At 39.8% G+C, this 13,243-nt stretch overlaps 1 protein-coding gene across 1 annotated transcript in view; it reads right to left on the bottom strand.

The window, feature by feature from the left end:
• Positions 1 to 6,064: 6,064 nt before the first annotated feature.
• Positions 6,065 to 13,243, bottom strand: part of ccdc141 (coiled-coil domain containing 141) — a 160,406-nt gene continuing 153,227 nt past the window's right edge. Inside the window, exons 25-26 of the transcript XR_010018443.1 lie at positions 11,426 to 11,509; positions 6,065 to 6,088 (exon numbers count right to left, since the gene is read on the bottom strand). The gene's annotated coding sequence lies outside the window, so the exon portion shown is untranslated. The remainder of the gene's footprint in view (positions 6,089 to 11,425; positions 11,510 to 13,243) is intronic.

Below are 13,243 nucleotides of genomic sequence, written 5' to 3'. Positions count from 1 at the left end.
CCTCATCTCCAACCTAAATCTGCTCCCCCAGAACTTGAGGTTATGTTCCCTAGTTCTAGTCCCACCTACCAGTGGAAACAATTTTTTTGCCTCTATCTTATCAGTCCCTTTCATAATTTTATATGTTTCTAAAAGATCTCCTCTCATCCTTCTGAATACTAGCAAATACAGTCCAAGGCGACTCAATCTCTCCTCATAGTCTAACCCCCTCATCTCTGGAATCAACCTGGTGAACCTCCTCTGCACTGACTCCAAAGCCAGTATATCCTTCCTCAAGTACAGAGACCAGAACTGCACACAGTACTCCAGGTGTGGCCTCGCCAGTACCCTGTATCGTTGCAGCATAACCTCCCTGCTTATAAATTCAATCCCTCTCGTAATGAAGGCCAACATTCCATTTGCCTTCTTGATAGCCTGCTACAACAGCAAACCAACCTTTTGTGATTCACACACAAGCACTTAATGAGACAGTACTCCATACAAAAAGATCTTTAATGAGACCATTAAATGAGAGGAAACTTAAATTCCTGGGCCATGTCATCAGAAAGGGAGAAATAGAATACCTTACATTACAAGGCTGTATGCCTGGGAAATGCAGAAGAAGAAGGCAAAGAAGAAAATATATGGACACTGTGAAAGAACTAACAGATCTAAGTGTGCAAGATATCATTGATGCTGCGAGGGATCGTTCGATGTGGAGAGCCATGATCGCCCAAGCGCGTAATGCGCAAGGCACATGTAGAAGAAGAAGACACAAGCACTCTCAAGTCCCTCTGTACAGCAGCATGCTGCAAATTTATACCATTTAAATACTTCATACTTTATACTTTATACTTTATTGTCGCCAAACAATTGATACTAGAACATACAATCATCATAGCGATATTTGATTCTGCGCTTCCCGCTCCCTGGATTACAAATCGATAGAAAATATGTGAATGACCAACATTGTACTCCATCTGCCAGACCCTTGTCCACTCACTTAACCTATCTATATCTCTCTGCAGACTCTCTGTATCTTCTGAACAATTTGCTTTTCAACTCAATTTAGTATCATCAGCAAACTTAGATACACTACACTCAGTCCCCCCTTATATTCAGAAAAATGTCATAAAAATAATTAAAACACAATTGTGCACGCTGAGGTGTCACTAAATAAAAGTAAAGATCCCAAGAGGAAAAATTGCAGCATAATAGAACTTCAACTTCAATAGATGACAGCAAGTGAGGAAAAGAGGAGGTGAGAATGGAGAAAGGAAAGACAGAGGTCAGTACAGTGAATTCCAGTAAATTGGGCCATTGGTTAATCAGGACAGCCACTTATCTGGGCCAATTCTTAAAGAAAAAAAAACTAATCAAGAAAATAGCTGGCATTTCCTTCATTTATTTGGGACACTATGCTGTTTAACTGGGACAGGAGACCGTTGCTGAACAGTTTTGAACTGGAGTCAGTCACATGCACTTGTGTGGCAGTTCCAATGCACATATTTCCCTCACCACCCCCCCACACCGTCCAGTTTCCATAGGGATCACTCTCTATGTGGCTCCCTTGTCTGCTCATCCCTCCCACTGATCTCCCTCTTGCAAGCAGCAGAAGTGTGACACATACCCATTCACCCCCTCTCTCCACACCATTCAGGGCCCTAAGAGGTTCTTCCAAGTGAGGTAACACTTCACCTGCAAGTCTCTCAGGGCCATCTACTGTACCAGCGCTCCCTGTGCTGCCTCCTCTACATTGGGGAAACCCGAGGTAGATTGGGGGACCTCTTCGTCAAGCACCTTCCTTCTATCAGTCACAGAAGGTGGGATTTCTTAGTGGCCACATAACTTTCCATTCCTATTCTGACATGTCAGTCCATGGCCTCCTCTACTGCCACACAAGGCCACACTCTGGTTGGAGGAGCAATACCTCATATGCTGTCTGGGTAATTTATCTAAATTCCAATATTTCTCCCCCTTCCCCTTCTCTCTTTTTCCATTCCCCATTCTGATGCACTTCCTCCTTCCCTTTCTTCCATGGTCCACTGTCCTCTTCTATCAGATTCCTTCTTCTTTATCCTTTCACTTCTTCCAGCTATCGCATCATCTCCCCTTCACCACCAACCCACCTTCACTCTGAGCTGGTTTCGCATACCGCTCACCAGTTTGTACTCCTTCCCCTCCCACCACCTTCTTTCCCTTTCCTTTCCAATCCTCATGTAGTGTCTTTTCTGTAATGTTTCTATTGAGTTTCAGATTGAGCTAGAACTCTCAAATGCATTCCTAATCATCATTTTGTTATCTTCAATATGACTTTTTGATTTTCTGCTGTAAGTATTTCTATTGTTCTATCATGTCAGAAAACACTGCTGCTTCTACATATATATTGTAATGTTGTAAATTTATACATTTACAATATAAAAGTTAATACTCTGTATATATTTAACACATTTCATGCTCCATATAAACTTTTTCATCTTTCTTTCACCTCACTCACTGTACCAGTTGATGTGGCTGGTTCACATTTCAGGTTCATAATTTCAATGAGTCCTACCAAATTTTGCCATTTATATTAAAATAATGAAATATGTCATAAGAAAAATAACATATAAGTCACAAAATAAGATTATAACAATGTTAGAGCTGCAATAGACAGTTGAATCTTATTAAGAATGATGTCCTATTTGTACGTGGTATCATCTAGTATGTTTAAAATTTGTATCTCTCTATGATTTGGAATATTTTTGAGCTCTGACAGCTACATACACAGTTGGGCATATCTTAGGAAGTGTGTGATAGAGAGAATAAAAGGATTACTCTTACTATATATGTAGAATGTTAAATAATTTACCCCACCCATGCTTGCCCAGTCCCTGATTTCTTATTTTTTTCCACAATGTACTTCACGGGTTTGAATGTTTTTAAGTGAATGAAGACTTTCTGTCTTACTAATCAGTCCATTGTCATTTCCTGAAGCTTCCTGGTTAATATTGGATAGTGCTCTTTTACTATTTTCTGAAACTGATCAAGAGAAATACACTTCGTTTTGTAGCCAGAAGCAATATGAAAATTGAAAATATTTATAGTGCTACAATCTCAAATTAAATTTAAAAGCTGCTAATTAATTTTGTTTCACCTAAAACAGATAAATACTTTTATTTGTTATGTATTTATGTATAAACTAAAAGGTACTTGAAAATGATTAGAGAGTATTTGTAGCAAGGATTTTTCATATGACTGTATTGTTAACTAAGCATGAACACTAACATTATTTAGGTGTATTCTAATAAATAACAGAAAGAGATAGAAACAAAAACATGAAGAGCTATCTGCATATTATTATGGCCAATCCACAACTGATTTTTTTAAAGGAAAATAACCTTTAAGGGTTTGTCCCAAATTGTTCTGGAGTATTTACCTTAATTCATGAATTACAGCAAATTTAACATAAAATTGAAAATAATGATTGAATATCATTTATCTTGACTTTTTAAATTCTAAATGGAGAAGATGGTTATCAAGCTACAATTATTTGTCTCACCATGAGCTGTTAATAACATAACATGTAACTCAATGTTAGGAAGTTTGTATTAAACAATTTCATAAATACCTGTAATAAGTATTGAAGCTGAACAGTACACTTCTCCTTTTGCATTTCTGGCAATGCAGTTATTTATTCCAGTACCAGCTAAGCCTACATTTCTTTTCATGGATACATACTACTACTACTACGTTGACTCAGGCCCAGGGGGCCGGCATAAGGCATGAATACATAAGTTTCATCAAGTATCTAAATAAAACCAATATCCTTTTTAGATACATTATAAAACCACATAACACAATTTTTAAAACTGAATGAAATCAAAAATAGTTTGATATATCAAATTTCCTGGATGAGATTATCACATTATCTTTTAACTAGGTAACACTTTGCTTTGGTTGTCCTATAGTGCAGTGCAGTATCAGATCTTCACCTTCCTTTAAAAATCGATCACCAAAGTCATTTCAAAAGCTGGATGTTTGTCTAGAAAACAAATATAACTGCTGAATATCTAAGAAAAAATGTTAATTTACTGCTGTTGGCAACTATGTAATTTAGAAATCAACTTCACAGCAGAATATTTTTCAATGAAGACTTAATATTTATCCCCACCTCAAACATTGTATTGTGACTACTGTATGCAGAAACTGAATAATTCATTCTAACAGTTTGCATAACTATTTCAAAGTCATCTTCACACATTAAAACAGTGATTAAGCTTCATTTTAAAATAATGTTAGTCACTAAATGTATAAAAATGCATGTTGCTCTGAATAAACTGCATGTATAAACATATATAAACACAAGTGACTCTGCAGATGCTCCAAACCCAAAGCAACAGACACAAAATGAAGAAGGACCTCAGCAGGTCAGGCAGTATCCATGGAAATGAATAAACAGTTGACATTTTGGGCAGAAACCCTTCTTCAGGACTCGTATACAGACCTATATAGTTTGTATCACATATTGAACATAGAGGAATCAATTTAACTATTATGTTTACATTAGTTGGATTATGAACACAGTGTTCATAAAGCTATAATATGCCCATTTTAATGATTAAAGGACATCACTGATTTTGGAAGCAACTTCTCACTGGCTAGGTATAATATATAAATAGAAACAAAACAGAAGTATTAGTAGAAAAGTTCTGGTGAAAGGTTATGTTTCTCTCTCCGCAAATCCAGCCTAAGCTGCTTGGTATTTCTAGCAGTTTCTGTTTTTATATCAGATTTCCAGCACCTGAAGGTTTAATTTTCTTTACTATATTGCATTACTATATTACTACATTAATATATTATATTACTATATTGAGTACAACTCCATCCCATATATTTTCATAATATGATTAAGCATCTACTGAAAGCTACACTGAGATTACCAGATCTTCACTTCTGTACTTGATGTATTATGTGTTATAAAGGAAACTTCCACACAAGTTTCAGAAATTACTGGACTTCAGTTATAATTCTATTTTACTGGTATCCTCTGTGGCAACGTTAAGATACATCACTCCATCCGTCTTCATGAATTCTTCTGCAGCTCTTAGCACACACGGTTACGGTCTTCAAATGTTAACTTTACCATAGGTTTTAAAGACAGTTAACAACATCATACTTAGTCTTTCTGCCAGCTATTGCTGGGCACAGGCTGAAAGTTGCCTTCATCAACACTGGAGAACTCCCATTCACTGCCACCAACCTCATAGTTCCCTTACCCCACACTGCTTGTTTCTGCATCTGACCCAAGATTCACAAACCTGACTGCCCAGGTAAGCCCATAGTTTCTGACCTGCCCCACTGAACTTGTGGCTGCATACTTCAACTCCATTTTATCAGTCGCTTGGTTCAGTTTCTTCCCACCTACATCTGTGTCACTTCACATGCACTTGATCTCCTCAACAACTTTCGATTCTCTGGCCCTAATCACCTAGTTTTCACCATGGATGCCCAGTTCCTATACACTTCTATCTCCCATCAAGAAGGCCTTCAAGGTCTCTGCTTCTTTCTCAACAATAGACCTGACCAGGTCTTGTCTACCACCACCCTCTTCCATTCTAGCAGAACCCACAACAGTTTCTCTTTCAGCTCCTCCCATTATCTCCACACTCAAGATGTATCCATGACAACTGCATGGGCCCCATCTCTGCTTTCCTTTTCATTGGCTACGTAAAAATCTCCATGTTCCAAGCTTCCCTTGCCATGCTCCTCAACTCTTCCTACACTGCATTGGTGCTGCTTCATGCACCCATGCTGAGCTTGTCAATGTCATCAACTTTGTCTCCAACTTCCACCCTGCCTTTAAATTCACTTGGTCCATTTCTGATACCTTTCTCTCCTTCCATGAACTGAAGGTCCATGATATAGTCTCATGGGGGGATTAGAGGTGGAGTGGTTCATCAGTGTTAACAATTTCAGAGGAACTGACCTGGGTCCAGCATGTAAGTGTCCATTATGAAGAGAGCGAAGGTTTGGCGTGTCATCTGGAACTTGAACAAACTTATATAGATGTGGGATGGAGAGCATATTGACTTGCTGCATTGTGGCCTGGTATGGAAACACCAATGCTCTTGAAAGGAAAGACCAACAAAATTAATGGATACAGCCCAATCTACCTGAGTAAAGCCCTCCCCACCACTGAGCAGATCTACATGGAGTGCTGTAGCAGGAAAACAGCATCCATCATCAAGGACTGCCACTATCCAGGCCATGTTCTCTTTGCATTGTTGCCATCAGGAATGAGGTACAGGAGCCTCAGGACTCACACTACCAAGTTCAGGAACAGTTATTACCCCTCAACTATCAGGCTCCTGAACCAGAAGGGATAACTTCACCTCATCTCCTAACTGTTCCCACAATCTATGGATCACTTTCAAGGACTCTTTGTAGGGTATTTAATATTTGAGTAATATTGTAAATATTTTGCTTGATAAAGCATTCTGTGTTTGTTTACATAATCCACTATGTAAGAAGTACATGAGTGGTATACTTCATTACATCCCCATGTGATGTGTGAACACCTCGCTAAAGAAAAAAGAAGAAAACTACATACACAAGTATTCCAGGCTTCTGTGTTTTCTTTTGATTAGTTTCTGGAGTTACAAAACATAACAGTGGCAATGAGGAAGTTTTAAAATGGACCCGAGACGATTACTTAGCTGTTGGTGCACAGTGAGAGTTTGAGTTAAAAAAAAAGCACAGCATGTTTTTCTCTTCAGAAGAGGAGAGAAAGACATTTGAGATTTAAAGAAAGGCAGGAAAAGGATGAAATTCAAGGGTTCATAAACAATGAGTCGTAGCTGATATTAATAATAAATTCTTAAAATGTGGAAATAGCTGACTACGTTGGAAAGATAGATGAATTCAGTTGTGCGACAGATAACTGGATGATGTGTACTGAATGAATTGAGCAGTATTTTCTAGCAAATGAAATAGCCGATGAAAATGAGTGTCAGTGTTACTAAGTACAATGGGTGGAAAAGTATACAGTTTGTTTAGAAGTTTAACTGCTCCAACCAAACCAGCCAAAATTAGCTTTGCTGATATTGTGATCTTAATGCAGGAACATTTAGAGCCAAAACCATTGAAGATTGCAGAACTTCTTAGGTTTCATAAGCATGGGGACAAGGAAATGGTGGATGAACTGAATAACTTCATTGTGGAAGACAGCAACAGTATAATGGAAGTTCCAGGTTTCAGTGGTCATGAAGTGTGTGAATATTACTAAAGAGAAGGTTTTTGGGAAACTGAAAGGTCTGGAAATAAATAAGTCACCTGGACCAGGTGGTGTACACCCCAGGGTTCTGAAAAAGAGATTGTGGAGCATTAGTAATGATCTTTCAAGAGGCTGATTGGCCAGAGGCAAAGAGTGGGCATAAAGGGAGCTTTTTCTAGTTGTCTGTTGGTGACTAGTGGTGTTCCACAGGGCTTGATTGGGAGCACTGCTTTTTATATTACACATTAATAATTAGGATGATGGCTTTGTTGCAAAGTTTGCAGTTAATATTAAGATAAGTGGAGGGGTAGGTAGTTCTGAGAAGTAGAGAGGCTACAGAAGGACTTAGATAGATTAGAGCAAAGAAGAGGCAATCAGGAAGTGCATGGTCATGCACTGTAATAGAAGAAATGAAAGGGTTGACTACTTTATAAATGGAGAGAAAATACAAAACTCTAAAGCACAAAGGGACTTGTACGATTCCTAAAGGTTAGTTTGCAGGTTGAGTCTGTGGTGAGGAACGCAAATGCAATGTTAGCATTCATTTCAAGAAGATTAGAATAAAAAAAAACAAGGATGAAATGCTGAGACTTTATAAAGTACTAGTGAGGCCCCTTATCTTAGAAAGGATGTGCTGAAACTGGAGAGGGTTCAAAGGAGGTTCACGAAAATGATTCCAGAATTAAATGGTTTGTCATCTGAAGAGCATTTGATGACTCTGGGCCTGTATACACTGGAAGTCAGAAGAATGAGGGGTGACCTCATTGAAACCTATCCAATAGCGAAAGTCCTTAATAGAGTGGATGTGGAGAAGATATTTCCTATGGAGGGAGTGCCTAAGACCAGAGGACATAGCCTCAGAATAAAGGGGTGTCCTTTAAGAATGCAGATGAGGAGGAATTTCTTTGCCCAGAGAGTGATGTATCTGTGGAATTCATTGCCACTTGCAGCTGTGGAGGCCAAGTCTTTATGTATATTTAAGGCAGAGGTTGATAGATTCTTGATTGGTCAGGGCATGAAGAGATACAGGGGAAGGCAGGAGATAGGGGCTGAGATGAAAAATGGATTAGCCGTGATGAAATGGCAAAGCAGGCTCGATGGGCCAAATGGACTAATTCTGCACCTATATCTTATGATCTTAAGCAGATCAAAATGAAGGGGAGTCCATTTCAGCTTAATGAGGCTGAACTGAAGGAATTGTCTGAGCATTATCGGTTCAGTAATGGGCTGAATGATGCACTGAGAGAAGGTTGTGGAATCTTACAAGAAAGCATTCAAAAGTGGCTCCTATCTGAACCACAATTCACATTTAAAACAACAATTGTAATTACTGTATCAATGGAAACAGCAGACGGAGATGAAATTGGTTTGCAGTCAGGTATGAAAGTGAGCGTGAACAAAAATGTAACATGTAAGCAGAAACCTACCTGGCTGAACAAATTATGTTACCATTGAGACAGGGGCTCACACACACCAGACCAATGTGCTTGTGAAACTCGCAGAAATTGCAACAAAGTGGCACACATACAAAGAGCATGTCAGGCAGACAAATGTAAATTGACTGTAACGGGAAGAGATAAAGACACAGAGTCAGTTGCAGCTTCAAAAGGAGCACTGATCTGCATTCTGTTGATGAAGAATCTGGTAATGATGAGAGTTCACAGGACTGCGTAGCTTTGAGATTTACAGTGTGAAAACTAACAATGGGCAAGCAAAATGGCTTACACCAGAAGTGAACAGCAAATTAATTAAAATGGAATTGGGCACTGGTTTGACTGTTTCAGCCATTCCTCAAAATGAGTTTGACTGGCATTTTAGAGATATCGAACTGAAGCCTGCAAATATCCAACTACAAATTTATACTGGAGAAATGATAATTCCTGTGGGAATGACATTCATGACAGTGAAAGACAACAACCAACAGGCCGCATTGGGCTTGTACGTGGTGAAAACAGGAAGGCCAGCATTGTAAGGATGTGATTGGCTAAGATAACCACAAGTTGATTGGAGAGATATCCACTATTTGCATGCCACATCCCCTGCAATAGAGTCAACTGAAAGTGAAGTAAGCAAGGTACTGGATGATACCACAGCAGTGTTCAAGAATGAGAATGGCACTGGAAAACTCAAACACATCAACGGTAAAATACTGCTATATGAAAAATGCCACATCCAAGTTTTACAAAACTCATCTAGTTCCTTTTACCATCTGTGATAAATTAGCCAGTGAGCTAGATCATATGGAGGCTGAAGGAATTCATTTCAAGGTTGAGAGGATGGCAGTTGTCTCAGTTGCCAAGAAGGATGGGTCTATCAGGATCTGTGATGATTTCAAGGTCCCTATCAACTCAGTACTGAAAATAGATCAATACTCCCTGCCCGGCAAATCCACCTGGAGGGAAATAATTCAAGCAAAGTGGACTCAGCTGAGGCCTGCCTACAGTTGGGAATGGAAGAAGAATCCAAAGTGTTCCTCGGCATAAACACTCACAAAGGTCTTCATCGCTATAATAGGCTTATTTTTGGAGTAGCATCTGCACCTGCACTCTCACATGAAGCTATGGACCAGATGTTACAAGGCTGCTCAGTCACTCAGTGTTAGCTGGATGCCATCCTTGTTACAGGTAAGGATGACAAAGGAACATCTCCAAAATCTCAAGGCACTGTTAAAAAGATTGGAAGATTATAGGCTCAGGGCACAATGTAACAATTGTGATTTTTTCAAACTGTGGCCACACTATTGACGCACAAATTACACAAATGTACCGAGAAAATTCAAGCAGTGGTGGATGCCCCAAGGCCAAAGGACATGTCACAGTTGTAGTCCTTTTTAGGATTTGTTAATTACTACAACAGGTTCCAGCCAAACCTGGCTACTGTGCTCCACCCGTTGAACTTATTACTACAGGTCAGGAAAAAATGGTAATGGTCAAAGCAGTGCGAGGTGGCTTTCCAAAAGGTAATGGAAATGGTAACATTAGACACTGTGCTCATGCATTATGATCCACGTTGTTCAGTGAAGCTTGCCTGTGACACTTTGCCTCATGTATAGGTGCAGTTATGTCACATGTTCTGAGTGATGGAAGTGAATGCCCTATAGCCTTTGCATCGTGTTCCCTTACTGCTGCAGAGAAAAAGCATGCGCAGTTGACAGAAAGACCTTGAGTCTGATTATCAGTACTTGTATGGGAGAGAGTTTACTCTCATTGCTAGTGTCCATTTTCAATCCACAGATGGTGTTGCACCAACAGGCAGCAGCATGAATGCAGAGATAGACTCTGTTTCTTGGAGGACACAATTATATGATCATATTGAAGAAGACAACTAATCTTGGAAGCTGGATTGTCCCATCCACACTTGGAAAAGGAAATACTTTGACATATTCTCCCTAATACAAATTAAAAATCTCCCCTTTGTGGTAGAGATGATACAAAGAGAAACCAGGAATAACTCCACACTGTCTCAGGTCCACATGGCAACTGAAAATGGCTGGAATGTGCAGCAGAAATTCCAGTTCCCCTATTTTTACCAGCACTGGCATGATCTTGCCCTTGATGGAAATTGCCTTATATGGGGATTGTAGGTTGTTATATCATCCAAGCTGAGAGCTAAAGTGGGAGAGGAGCTACATGCTGGTCAACCAGGCATGGTCAAAATGATAATGATGGTTTTAAGCTTTGTCCGATGGCCTGGGATAGATCAGCAGATCAAGCAGTTTTGTCATGCAATGTTCTAAACATGTACCAATGATGCCGAGATCAGTACACTCAACAAGAAACAATTCACCAGCTATGCTGTTCCTGGGTCATCCCTTGCACTCACACTTGGATTTCCTCAAATCTAATCTCATAAGGTATAGGCCCAACAAACAGATAACACAAATTGAAGGCTTCTCAAACAAGGAGGTTTGACAATTCACTCCTGGACAAGCAGTCCTGGCGAATGATTACAGAGGTGATCAAAAGAGGGTCCTTGGAAAGATTGAGGACAGAACTGGATCTTTCTCCTACACTGTAAAGGTTGCATCCTACTTGTATCATCTGGAGATGGCACATTAATCAGTTGAGGAGAGCAGAGTTAATTGTTTTAGAAGAAAGGCATCCAGGGTAGTCAGAGCCATTTCCTGCAGTCCCAGAGGCAACTCCTACAACCGCCATGAAGAAGGCCCCAGAACTAACACACGAGTCTCACCTGCAAAGCAGAGTGACCACCCTTGTCAGGAAAGATGGTATCCCACGAAGTAAGGAATCCTCCACAGCGATTAAGTCTTTATGCCTGAATGGGACAATTTAAAATTTACTATGCTGTGGATGTCTATACAGTAGTTGTATTATATAGTATACTATGTATATACATACATACAGTATATATAGGTGTGTGTGTGTGTGTGTGTAAAATGACCAGAGAGCAATACACTACATAATTGAGTTGAGATGCATTCTATATTGAGCTGGAGTTTATAGCTAAACAGAGAAGAGGGTAGTGCATTTAATATTTCAGTAATATTGTATGTATATAGTTTGATAAAGCATTATTTCTTTGTTTACATAATTCACTATGGGTTATCTGTAAAATGTACAAGTGGCATACTGTACTTCATTACACCATCATAAGTGAGCATCTCACTAAAGAAAAAGGAAGAAAATGAAGTACACAAGTATTCCAGGCTTCAGTATTCTTTCAATTAGTTTATCGAGTTGCAAAACAACATTTTTCATCTCATGTTCTCAATATTTATTGCTTATTTATTATTAGTATTATTTCTTTTGTTCTTTCTTTCTGTATTTGCACAGTTGTTTTTGCTCACTGGTTGTTTATCCAATCTGTTGTGTGTGGCCTTTCGTTGATTCTATTGTGTTTCTTATATTTACTTTGAATGTCTGCAGAAAGTAAATCTCATGGTTGTATCTGGTGACATATATGTGTCTTAATAATGAATTTACTTTGAGCTTTTCTTTTCCTTCTGTCTCCTTCTCAGGGGAGAGTCTGTCTACCAATATTATTTATAAACCTACTAATTCCCATGGCCATCTTCAAGCTATCACTTCCCACACTATCGCCAATAAAAATGCCATTCCCTTTTTTGAGATCATTTGTCTTCACTGCATCTGTTCCCAGGATGAGGCTTTTCTTTCCAGGACATCAGAGATGTTCTCCTTCTTCAAAGAAGAGTGTTTCCCTGGCTCTGCCATTGATGCTGCGCTCACCCACATCTCCTCCCAGACATCCACGCCCACCGCACCTTCCCACCACCTTAACTAGGGATAGAGTTCCATTTGTCCTCACCTGCCACCCCATGAGCTTTTGCATCTAGTGTAACATTCTCCACAACTTCCACCATTTTGAATGGGACACTCCCTTTAAACAAATCTTTAACTCCCCTCCTCCAGTCTGTGCTTTCCTCCATGACTCCCTTGACCATTCATCCCTCTCTAGTAATCTCCCACCTGGCACTTATCCCTGCAAGTGGCAGAAATGCTATACCTGCCCAACAACCTCTTCTCTCACTTCCATTCAGGGCCCTCCTCTTCTGCAACGATGAGGCCACTCTCAAGTTGGAGGAGCAATACCTGATATTCCGTTTAGGAAACCTCTGACCTGATGAACATCGGTTTCTCCAACTTCCGGTAAATGTTTCCTCTCCCCATTCCCTATTCTTCAGTTCCCAAAGTCTCTGACTTCTTCTCCTCATCTGACTGTCACCTCCTCCTGGTGTCCCTCCTCCTTCCCTTTCTCTCATCATCCACTCTCCTCTCCTATCAGATTCCTTCTTCTCCAGCACTTTACCTTTTCCACCTTTCACCTCCCAGCTTCTTACTTCATCTCCCCTCCCCCACCCACCTTGTGTCACCTATTACCTTCATACTCTGGCATCCTCCCCCTTCCTTTCCGAACCTGATGAAGGGTCTCAGCCTGAAACGTCAACAACTTATTCATTTCCATAGATGCTGTGTGACCTGCTGAATTCCTCCAGTATTTTATGTGTGTTCCCCTGGATTTCCAGTGTCT

This window comes from Mobula hypostoma, chromosome 6 (assembly GCF_963921235.1).
Source record: "Mobula hypostoma chromosome 6, sMobHyp1.1, whole genome shotgun sequence".
NCBI classification, from domain to species: domain Eukaryota; kingdom Metazoa; phylum Chordata; class Chondrichthyes; order Myliobatiformes; family Myliobatidae; genus Mobula; species Mobula hypostoma.
This window is presented reverse-complemented; position numbering and strand designations above follow the sequence as displayed.